Raw genomic sequence first — 13,249 nt, 5'->3', positions numbered from 1 at the left:
TCAATATATGTGGATTGTTATTTTGCTTTGGTCTGAAAAAAATATAAGAAAATTTTGAGAAAAATGCCTTTTAAAAACAATGAAAATTAGCATCATAGTAAACGTGATTTTATTAAATGTAGAAGAAAAACATTAATGAAAAAGAATGTCAGCTTTTTCACTTTCAAATGTTCTGTTGCACTATATGCACTATTGACTTCGTATACACATTGGGAATATATACTTTGTATATACATTGCAAGCCTGGCAAACATTTGAGTGATTTAACTCACTGCCCAATGTGTCAGGAATCTACACCAGTGGAACTCTGGTCTGAGGAGTGTAGTGGAAATGTATTATACCTGCTTGAGTTTTTGTCATTACTCTTTAACAATTCAGAAAATATTTGTCTATTAATGTTGACAAGAATTGAGTGTCATTAAAAATCAAAAGTAGGACTCATCTAAGGTTAATCATATAAAAATTACACTTCTCCTTGGACTTCTGCCTTTCTATGGAGATGTAGAAATGAGAAAAATTGCTTTCTGGATCGCTTTCTCTCTCCACTGATTACAAAAGATGCCTAGACAGGTTGCTTAAGCTAGCTTTTACACAGCTGTACTAAAAAGGACGAATCCCATCTGTGGGATGAGATTTTCAAAACTGCTTACATGAATTAAGTATTCAGTTTTCATAGGCTTTGCAGAAATCTGTGCTTCTAAATTACTTATATTTGGAGTTTAATTCCTATCAAATGAATAGATAGGCACATTAGCAAAATCCAAGTAAGCTGATTATGTCCTTTAGTTCTTGGTGTGTGTTTTAAGCATACCCTACAATTTCTTTGTCTGTTTTTTGTTAGAACATACTTGGAAAAGCAATGCAGAAGATGTATGCGTCTTGATGGGGATACCGAGTTCAAAAAGATAAAGTAAACGAAACAAGAGAAACTTCATTAAAACTGCTTAGGGAAGATAAAATAGCCCTTAATGATCTTGCATTGCCACAAAAAAAAAAAAATCCTTCTATAACTCAGTGATTGTTTTATAGCCTAAGACATTATAATATTTCTTGCATTTATACTAGCTAAAGAAAATTGCAAACTGCATTGAGTCATACCTCTCATCTCTATTTGATTATTAAATATAATTTGCCTGAAAAATAGGATGTAATATTGTGTTGTACTGATTATATTCCTGAGAGAAGAGGAAACTCTCCAGATGAAGCTGTAATGCATGACAGAAAGATTTCATACTTGGCCTATAAAGCACACCTTTGCTCATGGCACCACAGGTTTCACGACCCTCCACCTCATGCCTAACTGTAGGAGCCAAGGTTAAAGCCCTTGGACATCTAAATTCCCATTTGTGAAGTCTCTTAGGAAATTAATTCTAGCATGCATAACAATTTAATTCAGTTAGCATTAAACAGTGAGGTGCCAAGATCCTGCCTAAATCTCATTTTGGTTAATAAAATGGATATTTCCAGAACTATTTCACCTGGGTGGATTCATAGCATAGCCAATCTGTAAGAAAGACAAAGCTGCCATTTCTTTAAAGGAGAAATTCAGTGTTCAGTGAAATGTGAAGGAGCTAAGCCTAGATTCCTCCTCTGGCTGAACCTACACCCACCTGCAGGATGACAGATAAGGTGTTCCTGGATGGGAGTTTCTCCGCCTCTTCTGTCTTACTTTCCAGGGAATAATTAAATATCAACAGAGCAGAGGGAGAACAGAACAATTTGGCAGAGGACTCACCAGGAATATGGAATCACTGCCTTCTCAAAGGAACATGTAAATAATCCATAAAGGGTGGAGCAGCTTCTCCATGTAGAAATGAAAGTATGTCCCCATCTTTAACCAGGTGGTTTCAATGTACGTAGTAGATGATTGTTTCTACCACTTTAGGAAAGAGGGAAGGGGGTTGGTGGGAGTTGCTATATTGTGAGTATTCTAAGTGGGATAAAGAAGGGGAAATATCTATTAAAAAAAAACAAAAATAAAAGACAGAATCACTTTTTTTAAAGGCACCAATCTTAATGCTCATACTTAATCCAAGACCTGTGAATTTTGTTAGGCACTTCTCAGTATTACAGATTTAAAAATAGAATTTCTGAAAACTAAACAGACATCACCTGTAGTACTTTCTTTGGAATAATATTTCTTTTAGGAGTTTTTGGTGAAAGAACTCTTCAACAGATCAATGATGCTGCAAGCCTGTAACTAGAAGCTGTTGTCCTTCTTTTAGTTCCCCATGACCAGGCATTGCTACGATTTCCTTTTGAAAGGCACTGACACTTGTCGGATGCTTTCCTGAATGGCCTCAACTCAGTATATCTACAGAAAATTAGACAATATAAATTACTGATCAGGGCACTGAAGGATCTCAGTAATGCCAACAGTGGAGTAATACCGAAGCTGGAGCAAGGGAGGGAATGAAAATCTCAGGAAACAGTGGAGTGAAAAGCAAGACCAACAATTAGAGTAGCTCAGGCTGCCACAGAGCTATAGTTACATCACTTTGGCTTTACATCCTCTTTTAGGTGCCCTGATTTCGCCAGGCATGTGAAAGGTATACATCCTTATCCACTGTTTTGAGTTAACTGTATTACTCAGATGTATACATGCAGACTAGCATCCAAATCTCTTCTATGAGTCTATCCCATTTTGCTTTCCTAAATCTCATGGGACAGAATCCAAACTGATATCAGGAAATATGTTCCTGAGGGACCATTCACCAAGACCTTTTGTGCAATTCAGTCTAAGCACCTTCATGACTTGGACCAGAGAAGCTTCCTATTTTTTTTTCTTTTTTTAACATTATAAGCATATAAAATTACTTATCTATCATACCTGCTTTTACTTATATTACTTCCAGACTGAGACACTGACCTTGCAAACATTTAATTTTGAGCATGTGAGTAGTGCCACAGAGTTCAATAAGGGCAACAGAAGTGACTGGAGACATCTGACACCAATTTAAACCTTAATACTGTGAACATTTTTGAATATGAAAACAATATGAGTATTTGCACAGTTAAAGGTAGGAATGTGAACTCTTTCCAGGGTTGGGACCTAACTAGAATAAGCTCTTTTAATTTCATTTGGTGTTTCTGAAATTTTGTTGCTCTTTTCGTAACCTTGCATATTATTGTTTTGACGATTGGGAAAGCAGGGTTGCAGCAGTGTTTGGTTGATCTTTCCAATATAAGTCAATAATATCTTCTAAGAAAACAGAGTTTCCACAATTTTAAAAGCTATGTGTTAATAAAATAATGCATTCACTTGCACCATTGAACCTTCACAGATCTCAGGCTTCTAATGGAGAACAGTCCCCTGCTGACTTGTGTTGTGAAGTATTATCTCCACATGTATCATTAATTTTCTTTTCATAGTATTAGGCCTCATTAATCCATCCCGAGTTGCCTTGTATTTAAAAATAGCAGTTATTACAGTGGATTGCACTGAATTGCATAGTAAATAAATTATTTAGATTTTAAACTCATGTCATAAAAGTGTATTATTATTCACATGTAAATGTACAGACACAAAATCTAATATTTTTCTTAACAGAAAATGAAGTTAATGGAAAACCAGTTCTTTCCTAAGCTAAATATGCCTATTTACAGGGACCTTCCTAATATGCAAGAAACAGGCAGCCTGTCAACTTACTTAAAATCCATTCTTACTGTCCATCTTTGTAGCTTGGAAGTCTAGGAATTCAAAGTGACATACACTCTGCTTAAACCATCAAAGTCTGAAAAGAAATCCAATACTTACGTACTTTTAGAAATAGTCTAATTCTTAAGGCATTTAAATTAGTTATTTTCATTCTTATATTAAAGCCCCTGGGGTGCTTAATTTTAATTGCCCAGATATGGGAACTGTATTCACACCAGGCAGTGCAAACAGACACCTGAACTCTGTCAAAGTCTTTAGAGAGGCTTGACAAACATGAAATATAGAACTATAATTAGCATCCTCTGGTGTGCTGGCTGTTCATTGGGATTTAATATTACTTTTTCTATAGAGGGTTATTCTAGAGTATTGCTAGAACCCTGTTTTAAATCCTAGGCTACTCAGCAAGAGAGGACTGAACACTTACAGGCTAGCAGAGTGCCCAAAACACAAGGTCTGTGGAGTTTTATCACACTCAGCTTGTTTACCATCAAGCAGCCACAGGGCAAGAGGAAAGAAAGACATTTTTATCTGGTGAAAAAGTAACTAGATGGCGTAGAGTGAGAATGAAACTGTTGTCCCTGCTCTGGGTCTCGTATCCTGCTTCATCCCCCAAAGGCTGCCCTAATTGATAACTTTCATTATGAAAGGTGGCCAGCAGTTTGGCAGGGGCAGCTGTGAGCAGGATGGAGCCCAAACGACAAAGACAATTCAAGTTTCCCCTTTGTTCCTGAATTCTCTGGAGAAGAGGCAAAAAAAGTTAAATCCCAATTTAGGGATGACGTGATGGAAGGAGACACCTCTATTCTATATTTTGCCAATATAACATATTAACAGAATGTAAAATACTACCAGGAAGAGCTCACTCCCCTGCAGCAGAATCTGACTTGACAGAAGCATGCATGCAGTTTGTCTCTCTCCAAGTCCCCAGAGGCATCTTCTAACACTGCTGAGGATTCAGGGAATTTAAGTATCTGTGTAGCCTCCCTTTGCAAGGACCAATTCCCCACATTTTTGGAGAGGAAGTACTAAATCTACTCTATTAGGCAGTTAGATTCCTCTTCAGTTTATACTGAAGCACCAATAGAGGGGAATAGTGTTTTCTATTGCTTTATCCTTTTGTTTTGCCTTGCTTAATATTATTCTCTAGTAAATAACGTTTAGTAGAGATCCTACTGTTTTCACACATTCAGCTTTTTCCCTAGAAAACTTTATTAATTTTTTGTTTTTCTATCCTCATGATCTAACTACCTGCAAATACTTAGATAACCAAAAGGTTTTTTGCACGGTTCTCATGAATTGGCAAAGTCTAAAGTCAGTTTTCTTCTACTGAATCTAGCTCTGTGAGTGTTAACGATATCATGAGTTCAACTATGTCTCAATTTTGGAGTACTGTGATAAATTAAATTAATACAATGTTTTAGTCTCTCCTGAATTTTGTCATTTCTTCATGGATTATTTATGTTGTTCCGAAGTTAGAGTCATTTCAAGTAATAACTGCCAGAGAATTGCTTCCTTCTTTCTCCTAAACTTCCTTTCTAAATTCATTCTGACTTTAAATGCAAGACAGACTGTAAGTTCAATATTTTGCAGCCCTGAAGGGTTAGAAACAGAAGTTTTATCCCATTAGAAACAGATGGTTCCTACCTACCCAATGGGACATACACAGTTCTAACTGGAGTCCCTGGAAAGTATGTTTTGACAGACTTCACACCTGCAATCTTGCCAGTTACTAACCTACCCTGTAAACCTCCATTTTAAAAATTGGAAGGTGAATGAAAAATACAGTAGCAAAACAGCACCAATTTCAGTAAAATTATATAAAATAAGAATTGGATATGTACTAACATAAAAAAGACTTCTTATTTTACTACTAAATTGTTGTGCTAAATATAACTCAATGAGAAGTTGTATACAGCATGTATTGCTGCTGTTGATTAATGGTTTCCTCTGGCAGAATGACAAAGGACTGAAATCTAATTTTGATTTGCATTAGCCAGTGATAAGTCCATCTTACTGGTAAGTCAGCAGATACTTAGGAACATAGGACTAGGATGAAATTCATTTTTTTCACATAGTTCAGCTCCTGACATTACATGTATATCACATAACACTTTTAATAAACAATTTCAGCTTTAAAAAGAGGTTAGATTTTTTGGGTCTTTGCTCAGGAAGAGCTTCTTTATGGCAGAAATCTTATTCTCCTTTCATGCCTATCTTTTTTTTCCTGGTGTTCACTCCTTTTTTATAATTTCAGTCCTTTTTGGCCTTCTTTTCTATGTCTGAACTACCAAAGAGCATTTTGTTTCATTTTATAAGAAGGCTTCCTCCTGATTTAAGGTGCCTTCCTCCAATCTATTCCAGTTTGAATTCATCTTTCTTGATTGTAGGTGATCAGAATTACACACAGTATTTTTCATGACATTTTACCTTAGCATTGCACAATGCCATTGATTCCTGCCTGTCTCCTATGAAAATGCTTCAGAGGATACTTTGTAGGATCTCATTTGTCTTTTTCATGGTCATACTACCTTGATGGTACAAAGTTGTCAATGGTGTGTAGAAATAGATTCTCTTCCTCACTCATTTCCCAGTGATGAATTCCTGATTTGCTGGGGGAGGGTGAGAGGGTGGGGAACATTGTTGTCATTAATTCCTAAATGCATGACCATATATTTCGTACTATTGAATTTCATTCCATTCCTATTTTTTCAGTACTCAGGGTCATCCAGTTCTTTCTGCATGACATCCCAATTTTCCTAACAAGTTACATATTTTATTTAAATCAATATCACATTTCTTTCAAGGTTATTACAGAAAATATTAATGAAAACACTCAAGAGACCAATCACTGAGGAACTGCAGTAACAGCCTCCTTCTACCTGAGTTCCTTCCTATTCTTTACTCACTCCTTTAGATCCTTTCCCACTTTATAATTCCCAGATTAATCCCATTTTTCTCCTTTTCTTAACTAACAATTCCTGTATGGTATCAGATTGATTCGATCTGCTCTCTTTTCCTGTCTAGAAAATCAATTATTTTTCAATGAATTCTATCAGGTTAGACTGGCAATATCTTATTCTTTCTTTCAAAATGTCTTTCAGAAGGTGGCTTGCATATTATTATTTATCAGACTAATGGCTTGTCACTCTGCCCTCCTTTTCATACTTTATCTTCTGTTCCCCATTAATATGAAACAACTCAGGAAATAAAAAAAGTTCCGTCTGTGAAGTCTTAAATTCTATGTTTCATTTTGCTCCAAGTTCTGGAATAAAAGTTATTTGCTCTCTCTGATTTGAACATTTAACATCTTTATAATTTGCATCTATCTCAGTTACAGTAATTTACATTTCTGAACCTGTATTTGCACACTCAATCACCTTATCTTTGTCTTCATGTTCAGCGTCACCGGTTTCATACAAAACTGAGGAAAATATTAATTTAAATAGATATTTTTCAATTCTCCTTGCATATAACTGCTGGGTTTCCTACACTTATCTTTTTTATGTGATTGAAGCAAATTCTCGTGGTCTGACTCACAAATATAAGGAAGTACAGAAGTATAAACCTTCCCAGATTCTGTTTTGTTTTGTTGTTTGTTTTTGTTTTTTTTTACTTTGTTCTTATATAATCTTTTTTTCTGTTTGTATTTGATCTCTTTTCATTACCACATTTCTTTGAATCACTTATGGACTCACTTAGCTCTGGAGCACTGAAAGATTTATTCTCTTGCTCCTTTGGGTTATGTGATTCAGACAATTTTGCCCCTTGGTTTAAATAAAATCCAGAACCACTTTCCATGCAAGTTCCTGCGTGCCATAGAGTAGTTTGTTTTGCTGTTGTTTCTTGCAGCTGACTTTTCAGAAGAACCTTAGTAACAAAGAGACTTCCCATTTATCTTTACTTATAATGTGAATTGAAGAGCAGATAAACAACAGATAATCACTGTGGTGTGTGTCTAAAATGACCAGACAGTTTATATTGTCATTACATACCAAATATCATCTAAAGAATCAGAGCTTCATGTTGGTTTGGTGACTACCTGGTGAAGTAGACACTGCTCTTTTCAGAAAGAAGAGAGGGAGAGAGTCCAACAAATGGAATAGTGAGATTTTTTTAATAGGAAAAAATAGCTGGTATTTGGTACAAGCAACAGACTGCATTAACAAAATCTGTAATAGGACTGTAAACTTAGTAAGGCCTTAATTTTAATTTGTCCTGATTCATTTCATAATATAGTAAAAGAAAGAGCATCCATATAAAATAATTCATGGTATTTTGAAGAGCATCGTGACATTTTCCTGAAAGTCTCTAAATATGGAACAAGCCCACCCGTGGTGGGAGGCTGTTACTGCAGCTCCTCAGTGACTGGTCTCCCGAGTGTTTTCGTTAATTTGTGAGATTATCACCCTTAAAATGGTCTGACTGCAGATGCTGTGTAGTTGCTCTAGTCAATGGCAGGAACAGAAAATTGAGAATCAGTACATCTCTACCTGAATATTGATTGTACAATATCTGTCCTTGTTCTTTCTGGAATTACCTGGTGGTCTATTGCCCATTAGCAAACAGTTACCTGAGCAGAAGCTAATGTTACAGATGCTATAAAAAGAGCAGCAGCAGAGCAAACAGATTTAAATCAGCTCAATTCTAAAAAAACTCTTTCATCTTGAAACAATTTAAACTCTACCAAGAGTAAGTAAACAGAACGAATATATTTTCTTTTACCTTCAGCTATCTGTAGTTGCTTTCACATTCCCTATCTTTAGATCTGAAGAAGGTTTTCATATCTTTCCTTATACAAAATTCTCTTAAGATGTTAACATAACTACTCTTTTTTAGTTTGTGTATTTCTTACTGTATTTACATGGTATTCAATTGTGAAGCTTTCTAAACCAGAGTCTCTTTCACAGATAAAGAGCTATCAAAACAGCTACAGCAGCAAAGATATTTTTTCTATAAATTGTTGATAATATAAAAATATAAAAGTTACTTTAGCATCTGAATTTATTTCTACTTGTATATCATCAGTATAATTCTCTGCAATATAGTTAGAGTCTTTATATGTTCATACATAGAAAGCAAGCCATTTACATACATAAACACCAGGGAATAAGAAAGATCCAGAGATCCTTTTTTAAAAGCATGCAGATTCTGTATATTTCTTTCCTTTGAAGTCTAATGTACCTCTTTTCTCAACTAAGCAAAGCCACAGGCATACTGAAGAACTATCCTGCTTGTTAAAGAGTACTAAATTTGAGTTCCTTTAGAAAATGCCAACAATTTTGACTGTCAAAAATGTGCCTCAGAAACGAAACCAAATCAAAACCAAACAAAACCCCACAACAACAACAAACAAAAAAAACAAGAAAAACACCACACAAAATAAAAAACAACCCACCAAACCACCCAAAAAACCAAACTAGCATCAGCAGTCATACTAAATGTTCCTGCTGCTCAGAATATAGGATTAGGCTGAACAAAGAGAAGATTAATGCTTGCTCTTACAAGTAGAAGGGCCCAAATCTGCTCCTCACTGTGCGCTATTCAGAGGTCCTATATTCTCAACTGTGCCAATAGTAAGAATTCTGTGGGTGTTTCTTATTTAAGCTCTTCAGACTAACTCAGACGATTTCTGTTTGAAACAGTTTAGAAAGTGCTCATGGAACTGAGTCTATTTGGTGGGCTTGAAGACTGTACCCTCCAGCTAAGGGAAACTGACTTCTGGAATTACAGACTTCTTCAATGTTGGTACACAGACTGAGAAAAAATGATGAAGAGAACCAATAGAACTTCATTTGATGTGATACTTATATTGTTATCAGACATTATTTTATACTTTCATTGCTTATTTTGATTCACCTGATTCATTTGTCTCCAGCTGTTTAGCAACAGAAGGAGGACTTACAAATAAGTACCACCTAGACAGCATCAATTCCAGTTATGCTGATCCAAGAAGAGATGCTTGGCTGTCCAGGCACACTGTTCAGAAGAGCATTTAAACTTGTATACTCAGAGAAATATCTTCAGGACTGAGAAACAACATATTCTGTTTTTATATGCTGTATTCTGTTATATATCACCCTTGAGAAAAAATGCAAAATAAAGAGCTACTCTGTGGCTGCTACTGCAAAGCATAGAGAGACAGACATTCCTCACTCCAGTTTATATTTTGTGACAATTTAGTATCTCATGCTGCTACTTCTGCTATGGCTCCCAAAGTACTTTGAGTTCTTTTTCAGCCGTGGTAGATCGCCCCTTTTACAAAGAAAATTGATTGGTGTGCACCAAGCCCATCTTTGTTCTAGCGTCTCAGCCTTTCACATTTGACATGTTAGGGAATTGGCAATTATCAACAGATGGTGCAAATTGGAATGTCATGATGTTAATTTACATTTTCTCCAATAGCAGGTTATCTTTCTAATAAATCCAGAGGTTAAGAAAACACAAAGATAATATTTCCCTTCCTTTGACTTTTAGTCTTCAAATAAGTCCACGAACCAAAGCTAGTAAATCCACGTTTTGCTAACTTATCAATTTCATTGCCCAGGTAACTATTCCTTAATTTATTTCTTAACCCTAAAGTTTCTCTGTTAGTTTTATTCCTTAATCTGGAGGTTGACAAGGATGAAGTCTAATGTCTATTACCATTCAGAGAAATGATTAGATATGAACCAGTCATTTAAAACACCTGAAAGAGAACGAGGAATAGTTAGTGAACTAAGGACTGAAAAGGGTAATGTACAATTGCATCAATGACTGCTTACTGAAAATCAAAATCAAGGAAATACTGAAGAGAAGGAAGACTCTTTAAAAAAGGACACTTCAAATTATTTGTAGCTAGTGATCAAAGATTACCAAACATGAGGATTAAAAACTTGTATACTCTTGTTGAAATACGTTGCAGAAACAAGGTGAGATTCTTGTAAAAAGTTTATTAAGCAAGGATGATATTTAATATTATATAATTATTTTGAGATAAATCTCGTTAGTTTTTTATACCCTTTTTTACCTTGCTAGCATCTTGTTGGGAACTAAAGAATTTATCAGGTTTAAAATAAATAAAGGTTAAAAGCAGAAAAAAAATATGAAGTATAAATTACTTTAATCTCATAATTCATGGAAAAAGAAAGGTTATTTTCTAGATTAAATAAAAGTTTTGGTTCTTTTTGCCACTTAAACTAGTAATTAGATTTATTAGAGTTAAACATTTTTCAGAGGATAATCTCTGTCATTACCCCCCCCCCCCCCCCGCCCCGTGCTTAATCAGACTTCCTTATCCTTTTCAAAAACAACAGTTTAGAACAAAATGCTATTTCACTCTTTATAATTTACTTTCTTCTTAGGCTTTTTTTCTCATAATTTAACCTTGGACACTCAAATCCATTAGGGATAACTTACGAGGAATCCACAAATGGTGATAAACCCACTCAGAGTTCACACAGACCCTATTTGAAACTTCAAAACTAACTTGTTAAAGGAATTTTTGAATACTAAGATTATCTAAAGATTAAAAAAGAAACCAAACAACAAAACCACAAGAAAATAAAGTTCAAGATATTTGCATTTTCATTCATTTATTAACCTGTATGATTTTTTTCGCTTCATTTTCATTAACTAGGGATCTGACAGTGTCAGATTGTGCTAATCATTAGTGGTTTTGAGCATCCATATTGTTAAAGTTTAAATAAATTAAAAAATATTATTAAAACAGGTCTACAGAGATGATATCTCAAAGCTTCTTTTCAGTGTTTCATTTGGTACTAATTTATTGAGCAACATCCTTTTAAATATCAATGATCCTCTATCTGTTCTGGAAACAAATGTAATTACAGGGTTTCAATCGTCACACACTTCTTCTGGGCTTGTACTAGTATACTAACTTAATTATCTGTAATGGAATTATCCTTGCTTTACACTGCTTTACCTGAGCTGCAAATCCAGCTTATGAAATACTTGACCTAGCTCCTGTAAGCATATACACCGAAGTCTGCAGGATTTTACATACAGTAAAAAAATGAGCAAGTGCTATATAGGCATACAATTATTTCCATTCTGTATTGTAAAACATCAAATCAGTATTTTCCTGTTGATTTCCATGATGTTTTACATATGCATGTCTTGAGCTATATAGTTACACAATACATCCTTGAGTTGTACAGACCAGTCTAGGCCAACTTCTATTTCCTGAATTCATGTCAGCTTCAGTGGGAGGAATCCTTTGGCTGGAAAACATCCTTTCTTTAAGTCACTGGAGGAAAACAAAGAAGGCACTTTAAAATAAGGTCTATCCTAGCAACTTCATATTTGTTATTTTTTAGATTCCTTTTCAAAAAGTGTGAAAGAAGCATAGGCAGTTGTATCGATGAGAAGACCCTTTGCCACCAAGGCTTGAGCACAATGACCCTTTTTACAAATGCTAGCATTTGAAAAGAAAAAACCGGGAAATAAACCTCAAAGGGGATGACAATAGGATATGGAGAGGAAGTGGGTGGGTTAATGCATCTGAGAAGCAAAGCTCCTTATAAAGGCATTGAAGAGGTTTAATGTTCTATTTAGCAACAAAAGGAGTTATGGAACAGGGCATAATTTTCCCACAGGATTTTCGTCTTTTGATGTTTTGGAAACACAAGTGTTATTTATTTATTATTTAAAAAAGGGCTAGTTTGACCTTTGACAAGCTTGTTCTATGCCAGGCTCTGTAGTCACATTATGCTGTACTTTTGGTAACAAGGCCAATGTCCTCTGGTGGTATTGTACCCACACCTGGCCCATAAGATGGAGGTGGCTTTAGCTAATGGTTCTAGCAACATCCCAAGGTAACAACAGAACCATTCCTGTACTTCCTTACCTTAAGCCTACACATTATGGTTACGCATTCAAAACTGCAAGTACAAGGCAGCTGAAAAGCCTTTCCTCAGATATAGAAGTAATAATCACAGTTTAGATTCAAAAGCATACTAAAGTCCATGCCTGTGATCCAATACAGAAGTGCTATCATTGCACCAGCCCTGAAGCACACGTAGTAAATGGTGGCAGAGAAGGGGGAGAAAATCAAAACATACAAAAAAAAGGGCCAAGTTCCCTTGAAAAACACATGTTACTTTCTTGGTTTGTTGGATACATGGTGGGGTTTTTTTCAAAGCAGTTAATTGTAAAGACATGGTAGGAGACATGGAGAGGAAAAATGTTAAGGGAGCAGAATGAGAAAAACTGATGGAAAGACTGAGCAACAAGTGTGGAGGTTAGAGAAAATACTGATCACAACATAACAGACAAAAGAATACAGCTCATTCCAGAGGAAGTATTATCAGGATCTGCTGAACACCTCACAGCCTTCTCTGCTAGCTGCACTCTTTGGGGAATCTGTTAAAAAAAAAAAGTAAATAGAACAATAAAGAGGAAAACTCTAAATGTCCTGAGTCTCACAGGTTATATTAAAACTTTAATTCATGTGAATTTATCCCCAAGCTTGCTTTGACAAAATATCATCATCCAATTTAGCACTTTGTAGCAGAGGCTTTAACCTACCTGTTCCTTGTGATAGTTGAATCAGTACAAAAGGAACAGAAACTGAAGTGCCAAGCAGCCACACAG

The sequence above is a fragment of the Pezoporus flaviventris genome, unplaced genomic scaffold (assembly GCF_033815535.1).
Source record: "Pezoporus flaviventris isolate CSIRO_AGI_PZ_B2104156 unplaced genomic scaffold, CSIRO_AGI_Pfla_v1 ptg000031l, whole genome shotgun sequence".
Lineage (NCBI taxonomy): Eukaryota > Metazoa > Chordata > Aves > Psittaciformes > Psittacidae > Pezoporus > Pezoporus flaviventris.
Note: the sequence above shows the minus strand (reverse complement) of the source record.